The sequence below is a fragment of the Thamnophis sirtalis genome, unplaced genomic scaffold, assembly GCF_051295495.1.
Source record: "Thamnophis sirtalis isolate CommonGarterSnake01/CBP01778 unplaced genomic scaffold, rThaSir2_p1.2 scaffold_3, whole genome shotgun sequence".
In the NCBI taxonomy this organism is placed as follows: Eukaryota; Metazoa; Chordata; class Lepidosauria; order Squamata; family Natricidae; genus Thamnophis; species Thamnophis sirtalis.
In genome coordinates, this window is record NW_028261383.1 from 107,546,572 (window position 1) to 107,559,520 (window position 12,949).

Genomic DNA, 12,949 nt, shown 5'->3' on the forward strand with positions numbered 1-12,949 from the left:
ATAATTAATGGAACCAACCATTCAGAATTTCTTTCTTTTTTTCTGTACTTATCAAATGAAGTACAAACACACAGACACTAACACACACACATGGGCACATACTGGTGCTGTTTTCAAAAGCAACACATCCATCTGCTGAATACCCTTACTAGTCTCCCTTTATTTATTTATCAGCACAAATAAAAAAACACAAATATAACAAAGGCAACAGTAAAAATATTGGGTTTGTGTCGTGATGGACTCTTGTGACGAGCCAATTGACAGATGATGGAAGCAGTTAGCTTCCTCCCATAATTGGGGCTTACCAGGGGTTGTGACAATAAATAAATAAATATAAATATAAATATAAATATAAATATATATATATATATATATATATATATATATATATATATATATATATATATATATATATATACACACACACACACACACACACACACACACACATACACACACACACACACACACACACATATATATATATATATATATACATACATATATACATATATACATATATACATATATACATATATACATATATACATATATACATATATATACACATACATACATACATACATACATACATACATACATACATACATACATACATACATACATACATACATATATATATATATATATATATATATATATATATATATAGTCACAACCAAATCCCAGTAAGGGTATGGCTAGCTGATGAGCCAAGGTGGCGCAGTGGTTAAAATGCAGCACTGCAGGCTACTGCTAGATCAGCAGGTCAGCGGTTCAAATCTCACCGGCTCAGGGTTGACTCAGCCTTCCATCCTTCCGAGGTGGGTAAAATGAGGACCCAGATTGTTGGGGGCAATATGCTGACTCTCTGTAAACCGCTTAGAGAGGCCTGAAAGGCCTATGAAGCGGTATATAAGTCTACTGCTATTGCTATTGCTATTGCTATGAGAGCTAAATAGCTTGAAATAGATCTATACTAGTCTCCCTTTATTTATTTATCAGCACAATTTAAAAAAAAACATATATATATATATGTGTATATGTATATATATGTATGTGTATGTGTATGAATATGTAGTGTCAGGTATGCCCAAATATGGGAGGAAGATCACTACTTCCATTCTCTGTCCTTCGGCTCGTCACAAGAGACCATCCAAGCAGAAACCCAATATTTTTACTGTTGCCTTTTTGTTACATTTTGTTGTATTTGTGCTGATAAATAAATAAAGGGAGACTAGTATAGATCTATTTCAAGCTATTTAGCTCTCATCAGCTAGCCATACCCTTACTGGGATTTGAACCTGGGCTATATTACATACTAGGCAGACATCTTAGCCATTAGGCCACAGGCTCTTATCCGTTATCAGAGAAGCCAGGGTGAAAGGTATCTATTAGATTTTTACAACCCCGGGTATGTATGTATGTAATATTTTTAAAATGTAACAAAAAGGCTATATATTCTGGTGTAAGATTGAGATTGTCTTGGCAATGTTTCAGCGAGATCCTACTCGCCATCTTCATACAAGAAGACCAGCATACCTACGAAAACATATATTACATACATACATCAATTACATCTTCAAACACACCAAATTCCACAGAGAGAAACTTTAGTGATCTGAAAAATCTCCATTTAAATTCATTTAAGGACAGCTACATTCAGGTTGTTTGTTTCATTTTTTTTAATAATGTATCACATATTTAGCATCTTATGAAAGATTTACATTGTGTGGGAGGAACCAAGGAAAATGTCAAATTCATATTGAAGGGATGGTGAATTTTATGTCCATACTAGAGGGGAAAAAAACAAGTAAAGTGCTGAACATATGGATGATTAAGTTTAATAGTCCCTTTCCAAAATTATTCTGCCACATTTTGAAAAACACAAACTGCTTTTATATTCACCACTGAACCATCTGTCTTCACAATTGAAAAGTAGTTGATGGTTTCTGATTGCTATTATTCTAATCGATTCTAATGCACATCTAACAGGCAATTAACCATACCTGACACTACATATTCAAGGTATTTAAAGTATGGTACAATAATTGGACAATAAATAATAATATATTTTAAATTTAATGGTCAAAATGTGTAAATTATTTCTGATCATGAGAAAAATTGAGGTTGCATCTTGATTTGCACATCCCATTCCTACCAGTATGTCAGGCAGATATAAAAAATATCCACTATGAGACAAAGTAAAATAAGTTTATAAAAATCCCATTGAATGAACAGAAAATCATCTGCATAATGTTCTATGCATTCCAAGGCAATTTCACATGTATCTACAATATTGTCCTGAAATACAAAAGAAATGTGCAATTATACAATTTTAAGCATTCCCAAAACGGGTGACTCTTCTTGGGATAATACTTTTTGAGCTGCAGCTGACGTCACACGAATGTTTTTGAATTGCACAATCTGATTTTCACCTCTGCTTTTTTGCTTGCATCCCACAATTGCATGTTTTTGAAAGTCTAGATACAACAGGATATAAAACTAAAATAGTAAACAAAAAATAATTCAAAATATAAAGTCTTTCAAATTCTAAACCAGCATTCTTTGGTGCTCTTTTTATATAAAGCAATTATCTATAAAGCAATATATGCAGTTTTAATTGCGAGTTGAAATATCCCAGATATTCAACTTTTAAGACCTGGCTGTTCTGGCACGCCTGGGGCTGTTGATTTACCCAGCCCCATTCTAAGCTATATGAATGTTGTGAAATTTTAATGTCTGTTCTTTTTAATTTTTATATGTTCCCCCTTCCTGCTTTATCTGTAAGCCGCCCTGAGTCTCTCGAGAGTGGGCGGCATACAAATCCTAATAAACTGTAAACTTTCCTTTCCTTACCAGTTTTGAAATACTCCTAAGCACTACAAGATGAAGCTTTTGATGTTTTATTTCTAAATTAAATGCTAAACATACAGTATATACTAAAATTTTGGTCACAAAAACAGACAAACTCACTTTTTTTCTAAAAAGAAGTGGTTCATTTGCTTTGAGATCTGTAGTGTTTTCTGTCAGAGAAGGAAAAGTCTTCAACAGTTCAAAACTACCCATCTCACATCCCTCTTCTTCCTCACTCTGTCTATTTAAATGGTTCAAAAGAAAAACACGTAGAAAATACATAAACAAACCATGATGTATAGATTCCTAGTTTGGAATATAAATGGGGAAAATTTCCCTCACAAAAGTATTTAGTTATGTTGGAAAAAAATGAAGCAAGATATAATTTATTTATAAGAAACATATATTTAAGAATAAAGATTAAAAAAAATTGAAAATTTGACAGAACAATTTATTTTAGAAGAATTTTTAAAAAAGTAATGGAATTGCTCCTTATGTTCACCCCTGATTAAAACCACAGCTAATAATATTTGGCCAAGTTGCTTAAATTTCTAAGTACGGAAATTGAATTACAATGACTTAAAACTTTTGTATTAAAATGCCATGTTTTAATGAATTAGTATTCCTTTTATCAAGGAGATCATAACTAGTGGGATGAAAATGGTAATAATGTAGAAAAATAACAGTCTGTGATAACCAAAATTTTAAAAATACTTCTTCATAACAAAATTATCAATTACCTTAATAATAGTAAGGATTGAAAGTCATTATTTCTATGAAATCATTTATTAGCTAGTTTTCCAGAGTGTCTTAATTTGAATGAATACTGTCTTTCAGATAGGGAATCCATAAGATCCATTTGTTCATAAGCAAAGAAAAATTTTATATTTTTTTTTGTATTTTTGGTGCTACTAAATGCAAAGTTGTTTTTCTAGTAAAATACTTCTATAGAATTGATAACCAAATTGTTAAAAAAAAATACAGACAGAAAGACTAACAACCAGAGTTATTCTGATTCACTTAAGTAAGTATTAGCTTTGAAATATTTGGTTAGCTATCCAGTGAAAGGAATCTATAAGTATGGGATATAAATATTGAAGACTACTTCAATAAACAATTCAAAACATAAAATACAATACAAAGAGGTATTTCCAAAATAACTGGACTTGAGAGATTCATCAGTCATTAACTCCTATCACCTATCAAGTAAATAGTAATGCCAATTCTAATTAGATTGTGACAATTTTTCTCTAAATGTTGAGAATTTTGAAATAATTACTTGCAAAAATGTAAAAAATATTTTTGGAGCTGGAACTGTTAATTTAGACATATTTATTAGGAATGTTTCATATATCTCTTGGCATTATAGAAAATGGAAAGTAGCTTATTTCATTTTCTCTGATTAAACAAAATATCATTGCATTTCAGCAGGTGGCAGCATCTGGCCAATTTTGCTGGTCTTAGAAAGGAAGTAAGCCTGGGTCTTGATACTACTTAGGTGGAACAAATCCATCCATCCAAGAAGAAGCCAAAGGAAAACTACTTTGTAATTTTTTTTTAAAAAGTAACAGTTTCAAAAATGAGCTAAAAAAAACAAACCACAAACTCAACCCAGTTTGCATGTTTCAGTGGACTCATGATGAAGAATATGTAGTCGCTGTCGGGGTTTCAAGTAACAGCCCATATGAAATCAAAACCCCAAGGCAGCATTGCTCAAAGTATAGATTTATTAGGCATGTCATATTGGCACAGCTGGTAAAAACCTGAATCTGCAGTCCCCCAGGTTTTCCCCACAAAGTTCAAAATCCAAAGTACTTCCCCACATTACACACTGGCATCACATGCCCGAATCAGGTTTCTCTCCCCATCTTGGATGCCTTCCATCCACGTCCCTCCAGATGGTGGTGAGAGTGTCCTTGGTTCCAGAAGAAAGAATGCTATTTTGGCAACATATTCCCCTTAGCTATCTCTACTCTACCCTCCTTTTCCACAGCTCCAGCCAGCCTTACTGTGCCAACCCCAAAGATACTCAAAGATGGCTCCAGCTGGATAGGACATTTTTGAGCATGGATAATATAAACTGATTCTCACTCATCTCATGTTTTGGAAGCAGATTTGCTTTCCTACCCTGTTCCTTACATTAGTATATGGAAACATATTTTTAATATGACTTTTATATATAGATTTTATGACTAGATTGGGGTAAAAATGAACTGGATTAAATTAATAATTAGGAAATGTTACAAGTGCTATGACATCTGCTCCTCAATGGACTATAACCAGAAAATTAGTTGCCATATTCAGGTTTAAATACAGTTTCACTGGTATTTTATTTTGCTCCAAATACAAATACTTTGAAGTCAATATGTATTTTTATAATTAAGTAGTTATCTTTCAAAGACATTTTATCAGAAGAAGAACATATGTTTATTTATACCACTTGTCAACCTTTTGTCTAGAATTAAATGTGTGGACTATATTTATCACTTTTTATGTGTGTACACATAGACGCTTTGAGACTCACACACTGCATTTCAAGTTTTCAATAACAAGAAAGGACATTTATCCTTTGAACAAGTCACTATGGTATTATTATCCTCTAATCTCAGCTCTGAACCTCTCTCTGATTGCCTTTGTGTCAGTCACATTTTGTGCAATCCATATCACTTCCCAATCCGAAATACAACAAAATATTTTAAAATCTCAGATGATATAAAACAAGTAACATATTTTTCCATGTATAAGATTATGCTTTTAAAAAAAAATATTTACTTATGGAGGGTTGTCTTATAAACAGGAGGTAGAGGAGAAGGCCATACATGCTGGATGAGCCTCTGTCTTATATGCAGCTCTACCATTCTTCTCTACTGTAGTTGTCACCTGCATCACATTGCCACTCTAGGTTTCATCTCTATTGTTCCTATGATGCATTTCCTGTTCTTGTGTATTACTCCTTCTAACAAGATGGCTTCTGCACAGTGATGGCTGGTAGTGTGTTTACTACAAGAAGCTACATGAATCATGAGGCATCTTATACATGCGGGCATCTTATAGACAGAAAAATATGGTACATTTATTTGCATATATACATATGTGTATATATATTCTCAGTGAACTGGGAAATAGTAAATAACTATAAAGTGTTTTATAGTTATTTCTATTTATATTGTGCTATATAATTGATTTCCAATAAATGTATAAAAGTTCTATACTAATTTTAAAATCAGTATCAACTTTCTCAACTTTTCTTAAAACAATTTTGTACCATCTTTGTAATACCGTTGTAATAATTTATCACTGACTACTTATTTTTTTTAAAAAAATATACTTTTGATATAAAATTTCTTATATTTCATCTTTAATATGTTCTTCTGAGTATGATTTTCTGATGGATCTGTCACACATGTTTTATTCTTCTGAAGTATTAACAAAGTATATGGAGCTTTGGAAATGAATGTCTTATCACATATATAAAACTCTTTTGAAATGTGAAATTTTGTAAAATGATAATTTTTCCATGTAAAGAAATATCTGAATTATGTGATTTTATGTATATGTGCATGTATAATTGAACCAAGAAATGTCATAAAACATAATTATTTTCTAAGAGTAATATTTTGTTTTTAGTAGTGTAAGTTTCTAAGCAAAGGATTTAAGTTTAAGCAAAGGGCTTAAGCAAAGGATTAAAAGCATGCAACATCTTCCACAGCATGTACTACTTAGCTCTTAGTTTGGTGGTTCAATTAGGGCCATTATGCAGGTCATTTTCTATGTATTTTTTGCAGTAACAGTAGTTGTAGATAGTTAAAATTAGTATATTTCATTCATTTGGAGAGATTGTGAATGTAGGTGCTATGTCTCAAAATGTAATTTCCCTGTTTCACTGATGTGTACTAATTTGAAATATTTGTAATTATGCACCTGAATATAGACAAAGTTGGTTCAGAACTGAATACATTCCATAAATCCATTTAATTTCTGCACTAATAACACAAAACAATAATAAATATTTGAAATTTCTCTAGATGTATATTGATACATTTTTGATTTGATAATTAGGGGAAAACTTAATAACTAAGACTGCAACTCTAAACATATACAGCATGTCAGGAAATCCACTTATTGTATTCAGTATGACTTCTTAATACATAACTTTTAAAACTGTGTGGATACTTTCAGTTTGCATATTAAACTGGTAGCTGAGGCTCATGTAATTCCTTTTGGAATTCATATCAAATTCAGATCAAATTAATCAAGGAATGCTAAATGCACCTTGGAATACTATAATCTTCATGCTCTTCAAATCATGCATAAAAGGTAAAGCCCTCTGGTCAAGCTGAATTCCCGGTGCATAACTGGAGTTTTTGTAGCAACAGTATGTCTCTTTCCAGATTTATTTTTATTTTTAAATCTTAGTCTGTTTTATAGTCCTGGAATTCTTTACCTCTTTCCAGTCCAATTAGTAGGCAGGTTCAGCTCAGCTCAGACAAAATCATGCACATGGTTCATGCATATGGATAAGTACATATATAAGAACCAAAGCCTTATAATATATATTAAGATGCCAAGTTTGCACACAAAGGCCAACAAATATCACACTATCTATTTTTAGAATTTTTAGTTGTTTTTGAAATCATAAAGTATAGTTCTTCCCTATTTTGAAACTCATTTTCATATATCTCCAACACGATTGGATTTCTTTTTTATCAATAAGTGTGGAGCTAGTTTTCCACCTGTGGTGCACACTTCTGGATAGCATATGAGCATGAACTAAACAAACTAGCAATCTTAAGCGGCAAAACATTACTCTGTAAGCTCCTGCCTAATGTTTGCATTGGCATATACTAAATAAATAAGTAACTGAAGGAAGATGAATACCTTCTTCATAATACCAATTGTTTCAGGAAACACATGTATATCTGATAGTTATCTATTGTATTGGATGTAAAGTGCTTGCACTTAGATTTATTTTCAATATATTTTCACCATAATACTGGCTTTCCCTGTATGTTTGGGGCACTAGTACACCTCCAAGCACATCCTTGAATTATTTACAAAATATGATTCTTACCTTCCCCCCCCCTTTTGTCATTCCCTGCCACCACCACCCCAAAAAAAATAGTCTGAGAAGCTTCAAAATAAAGTAGGTATTCTTAAAAATATAATTAGTGAAGGTCTGACACAATTTTGCATCAAATTGCAGAAATGCCCTCAAAACGTTCTAAAAATCCCAAATGTTTCCATGTTGAGACCAGAAAGGGGAGAATGAATGAAAGAAGAAATGAATGAAGTGGAAGTGATTGAACTTGATAAAGAGATATATGACTCAAGGTTTCTGAGGGCATTTCTTTCATATGGATTGGAACTACCTGTCAACCTCAAGGCTATGGTGAATAATTAGTGTTTAAGAAGATAGCTTCTTCTTAACCTGCGTAAAGTTAGCTGTATAGGACATGGATTCATGATTTATATCAGACAACTAGCAAGCTGTATTTTAGGATATATATTTTTATTTAAACAATATATATAGATAGATAGATAGATAGATAGATAGATAGATAGATAGATAGATAGATAGATAGAGATAGAGATAGATATAGAGTAAGGTGACCAGACGTCCCGCTTTTGGCGGGACACCCCCGCCTTTTGATGCATATTCCCGCGTCCCGCCCGCTTTTTAAAAAGGCACGCTTTTTTTGGCGCTGGCAGCTCCCGCCCATCAGCTGCTGGGCTGGCTCATCGATTCGTTCTATGCTACCTACAAATTTAAGCCAGCCCAGCCTGCCCCCCCCCCCCGGTGAAGGGCGTCCCTCTTTTCCAATCTGAAAATCTGGTCACCTTAAGATAGAGAGAGAGATAGAGAGATAGAGAGAGATAGAGAGATAGAGATAGAGAGAGAGATAGAGAGAGAGAGAGAGAGAGAGAGTGAGAGTTTTTGGAAATGATCACATTTGAAAAATTGAAGTGCTAGGTACCTCTTTTTAAAATTATAGAAACTCTTCTTTTAGTACATTAAATATTACATTTTGAAATAATTGTACAAAATTTGTACAAAGTGTCTATTTGCCAGGAGAAATTTAACACATATAAAAATTTGCAAAAGGTGTTCCTAAATAGTTCCTAGTTTCTGTAGATGATTAACTCTAATCTGATGCATTTCTAGCACCAGCTCCTGAGGGCATGGCTGTCTTTCAAACAGGAAACTTAATTTACTATTGAGAAAAATCCCTTTACATTATTGGGGAGTACTTTACTCTTCCTTTCCAGCATTCTGCAAATGGTTTATGCACTCAGCAAACAAACAATGTTCATATTTTGTATTTGTCCAATACTCATGCTGATGTACCATATGGCATTAAACTTATATACAAGTATGGACTTCAGATTTGAGAAGAATATAAACCAAACCAAAATAACATAAAAATATTTTGTTTTTACATTCTTTATAGCTGGAAAGCTTATTTGCCTATCTGATGCCTTTTGATCTTTTATCATTTGAAAAACCCCTTTAATACAGATACCTTTACTACCACCCCAATCTTAGGGAAATCAGTACACCTTTTTCAAAATCTACATCATTTAGATTGATTAATCCATAAATTCAAAATTAGAAAAAACCAAGTTCATAGTCTTCTAGGGCTTAAAATAAGTAGAACATGACTGTCATTTTGCCTATCTTATACTAAATAGCCAAGGCTTTTATGAAAAGGCCAGATAAGTTAGGTAGAAGAAAATAAACTGCCTGTCAATCTTATCTTTATGTGCTATTAAGACTGTAGACATTAAAATGTCACCAATTAAACTAATTTTATTAAAAGCTTGGAATTATTTTGATAAGGATAATCCAACTGATCAAAGGATTAACTGTTTAATGTTGTACCATCTGGAAGTTATTCTCCTAATAACTACGTATAATAAAACATCTACAAGATACTAAATGTAACTGACAACTCCGTGCTCCCATGAAATTGACCCCTCACCCAACAATTACAAAATTCTGCTGAATATCATTGACTAAAATTAGCAGATTTAGACTATTTGGCTTTATAATGAAAATAACAGCTTATGGATATTTTAAACAAATACATTCTATGAACTGTTTAATGCTTTTGTTTGTCCATTTCTATTGTGTATTACTTCTGAAATACTTTTAATTTCAAACTAGCATGTTTTACAGGGCAGTTGAGATACTGCTTTTGTTTTTATCAATCGTAAAACCCAGTTAAGATATACTTCAAAAAATCATATTACAGTTCCCTGTAAATCAATATTTCTTTTCTTTATAGTGTACATATTTTGTGTAAATCAGTAGTTTCCCCCTTCTCTTTAGGAAAACCATGTCTGAGTGAAAGAATAAATTGTTCCTCTCCCTCCCTCTCTAACTTTCTCTTTGTTAGAAAATTTACTCCTTGGATTACAATTTCTCCAATCACTTCTTCAGATCTGCCGGCTGTCTGCAATATGGCTGTTCGAATCTCACCAAGCTCAAGGTTGACTCAGCCTTTCATCCTTCCGAAGTGACTAAAATGAGGACCCAAATTGTTGGGGACAATATGCTGACTCTGTAAACCGCTTAGAGGGGGCTGTAAAATCATTGTGAAGAAATACATAAGTCTAAGTGCTATTGCTGCTGTTACTATTTATCCTACAAGATTGCAACACTACTTTTATTGGTCAGGCAGATGATAAGGATGATGCAAGAGCATATTCAAAGTATTCTTTGTGTTGTGTTAATCAGTTCAATAGAACTCACGGCTCTCATACTTCCCTCACATCCTGATACCCAACTACTACAGGGTGACCAGGTCAAGAGGTATTAGTATTTTTTGTCAACTGTCAGAAAAGAAGGGAGTCATCTGAAGATGCATGCTAGACACCCCAAATTATAGATGAAAGTAATTTTGTACAGGTTGCATTTTAGATTAATCTGGATAAAAATGTATAGGGCCAAATATTGCAAATAATTGGTGCATCAATTTAAAATTTCAGATTACAAAGTTTAACTTTCCTAAATTTAAGTATTAGTAGATATCAACAGATTTTTTTGTCGATCTGCCTTTGCTATCCCTTTTTTCTGCTTTTAACTCTCTCAAGTATTTATTCATGTAAGAAAATGCTATGGAAATTATTTAAACTTTCAGTATATAATTAAAAGAAGACTTATAGCACTTACGTTTTCATTTGTACTTCCCAAGACATTTCAATGCATATTTGAAAGTGTAGGCATGGAGAAGCTAATTTTGTGAGCGCAAGTACAATTTACATTGGTGTTTCTGCTGAACATTGTATTACATTGATACATAATTCTCCAGATGCAGATGATCAAATCACTACCTACACTGAATGAATGCCTTGCTGACACATTCAGATAAGGCACAGTACCTTCCATAAATCTCAGATAGATAAACAAGAGATTCAGCTGTTCTACTAATTTCCTGCAGTGGAAATAATTAACTCTAGTCTGCAAATGCATGTTCAACAGGTTGCAGCTTTCATAATTATGTCTCTGTGTCTACAAAGTGACATTTTAAATCAATATGTTATTATTGGACAGCAATAGTGATTAAATGATGTAATTCTTTACTTTTAAAAGAAATATACATCACAATTACATATCAAAACTGGATTAATTCTTGTTGGAAGTATTGTGAAATGCCAATGAGATACAGTATATGTGCTTCTTCTCTTTGGCATCTACTGTCTTCATACAGAAAAAAAGAGACACTTTATTATAATTGCAAAAATTACTCTTTTAAACAACACGTGAAACAAACTTACTATAAATCCAGGGTCACACAATTCCACCAACAATAAAAATGAAGTTAAATTCCCTCACTCCTGGATATGAATTGCTATACTAAAAGAAAATTGTTTATCATGTTGAAGAGAAATGATAAAAACATAAAATGATAAAACATTCAGTATCAAACTGCCATTTTTCCCTTGGGAGTTGTTAAATATTATTAAAATAGCAACCAAACCATGATTTTTAAAAAGTCTCAGGTACTATAATAGATTATACACATTTTGTTCCTTAAAGCTTCATATGTGCATATGAAACATTGCAACATACAGCAGTTAAAAACAAACAAACAAAAAAGAAGAAAAAAGTAGAATCTCTAGAAACTACAAATCTTTAATTCCAGGACTCGATCTCTCTCCCTCTCTGTCTCTTTCTTTCTCACCACATCCCTGTACACAATTTTAGGAGATGCATACATAACAGTTTATTGATTTAGATCTCAAGGACGTAACCATTTTTATGTATGAAAACATTGCTGGGCAGTAGCAAACTAATGATACTTTGTAAGGGTTCATGCTGTGGTATTAAACCAGAGCACTTGTCAATGTGTATGATAATACTGCTTTTTAGAAAATCGGCGAACTGAACATATATTGATTCTCCTAAACTATGATTTTTCAGATGAAAAGTCATATATTTTCTAGCACTAAGGCAAGTCTTTATATATTTAATAATAGTCAATAGTGGGTTTTTTTGAGAAATAAAAGTATTATCTTTCTTCTTTATAAATATATTCACCTCAGATTTTTTTTAAAAAAAGATATATTGTGTGTTAGCAGAAATTTTATTTCACTTTGATGAAATCTTTATCTTCATATCTTAATGTGAAAACTGGTAAGTCATAGCAATTCATTTAGCAACTATGTTTAAGCTATTTTAAACTACTAAATTTGAAACTATTAAAATTTAAAACAAAATATTTTAGTAGATTTTGTTTATTCTAAAACTAGAAAATGACTTTTGATTAGCTTTCATCCAACTACCAAAATTGATGATATACAACCTGATAATTTTCTTTTGAAAAACTTTTAGATACAATTTACATTTGTATCAACAAAGTTCCATTTGTTTTCATTTAAAAATTTGGAGAGAACAATAAATACCATTTGATGACAGACTCTTATCCAAATATAATTTATATATTTGCAATCAGGATGAGTTAAACCTCTTTTTCATGTTCCCTAAAAATAGATCACTTCCCCTATAGAAGCATACTACGAACCAGCATTTTGACTTCACAAGGGAAATACAGCTTTTGTTTTACCGTCTATTATGGCAAGCATGTGCGAT

The 12,949-nt window shown here is 32.2% G+C and overlaps 1 protein-coding gene across 1 annotated transcript in view; it reads right to left on the reverse strand.

Annotated features, from left to right (window-relative positions):
- The window catches only part of TENM2 (teneurin transmembrane protein 2), a 928,661-nt gene that overhangs the window by 741,957 nt on the left and 173,755 nt on the right, over nt 1-12,949 (reverse strand). The gene's annotated exons all lie outside the window — the stretch shown is intronic.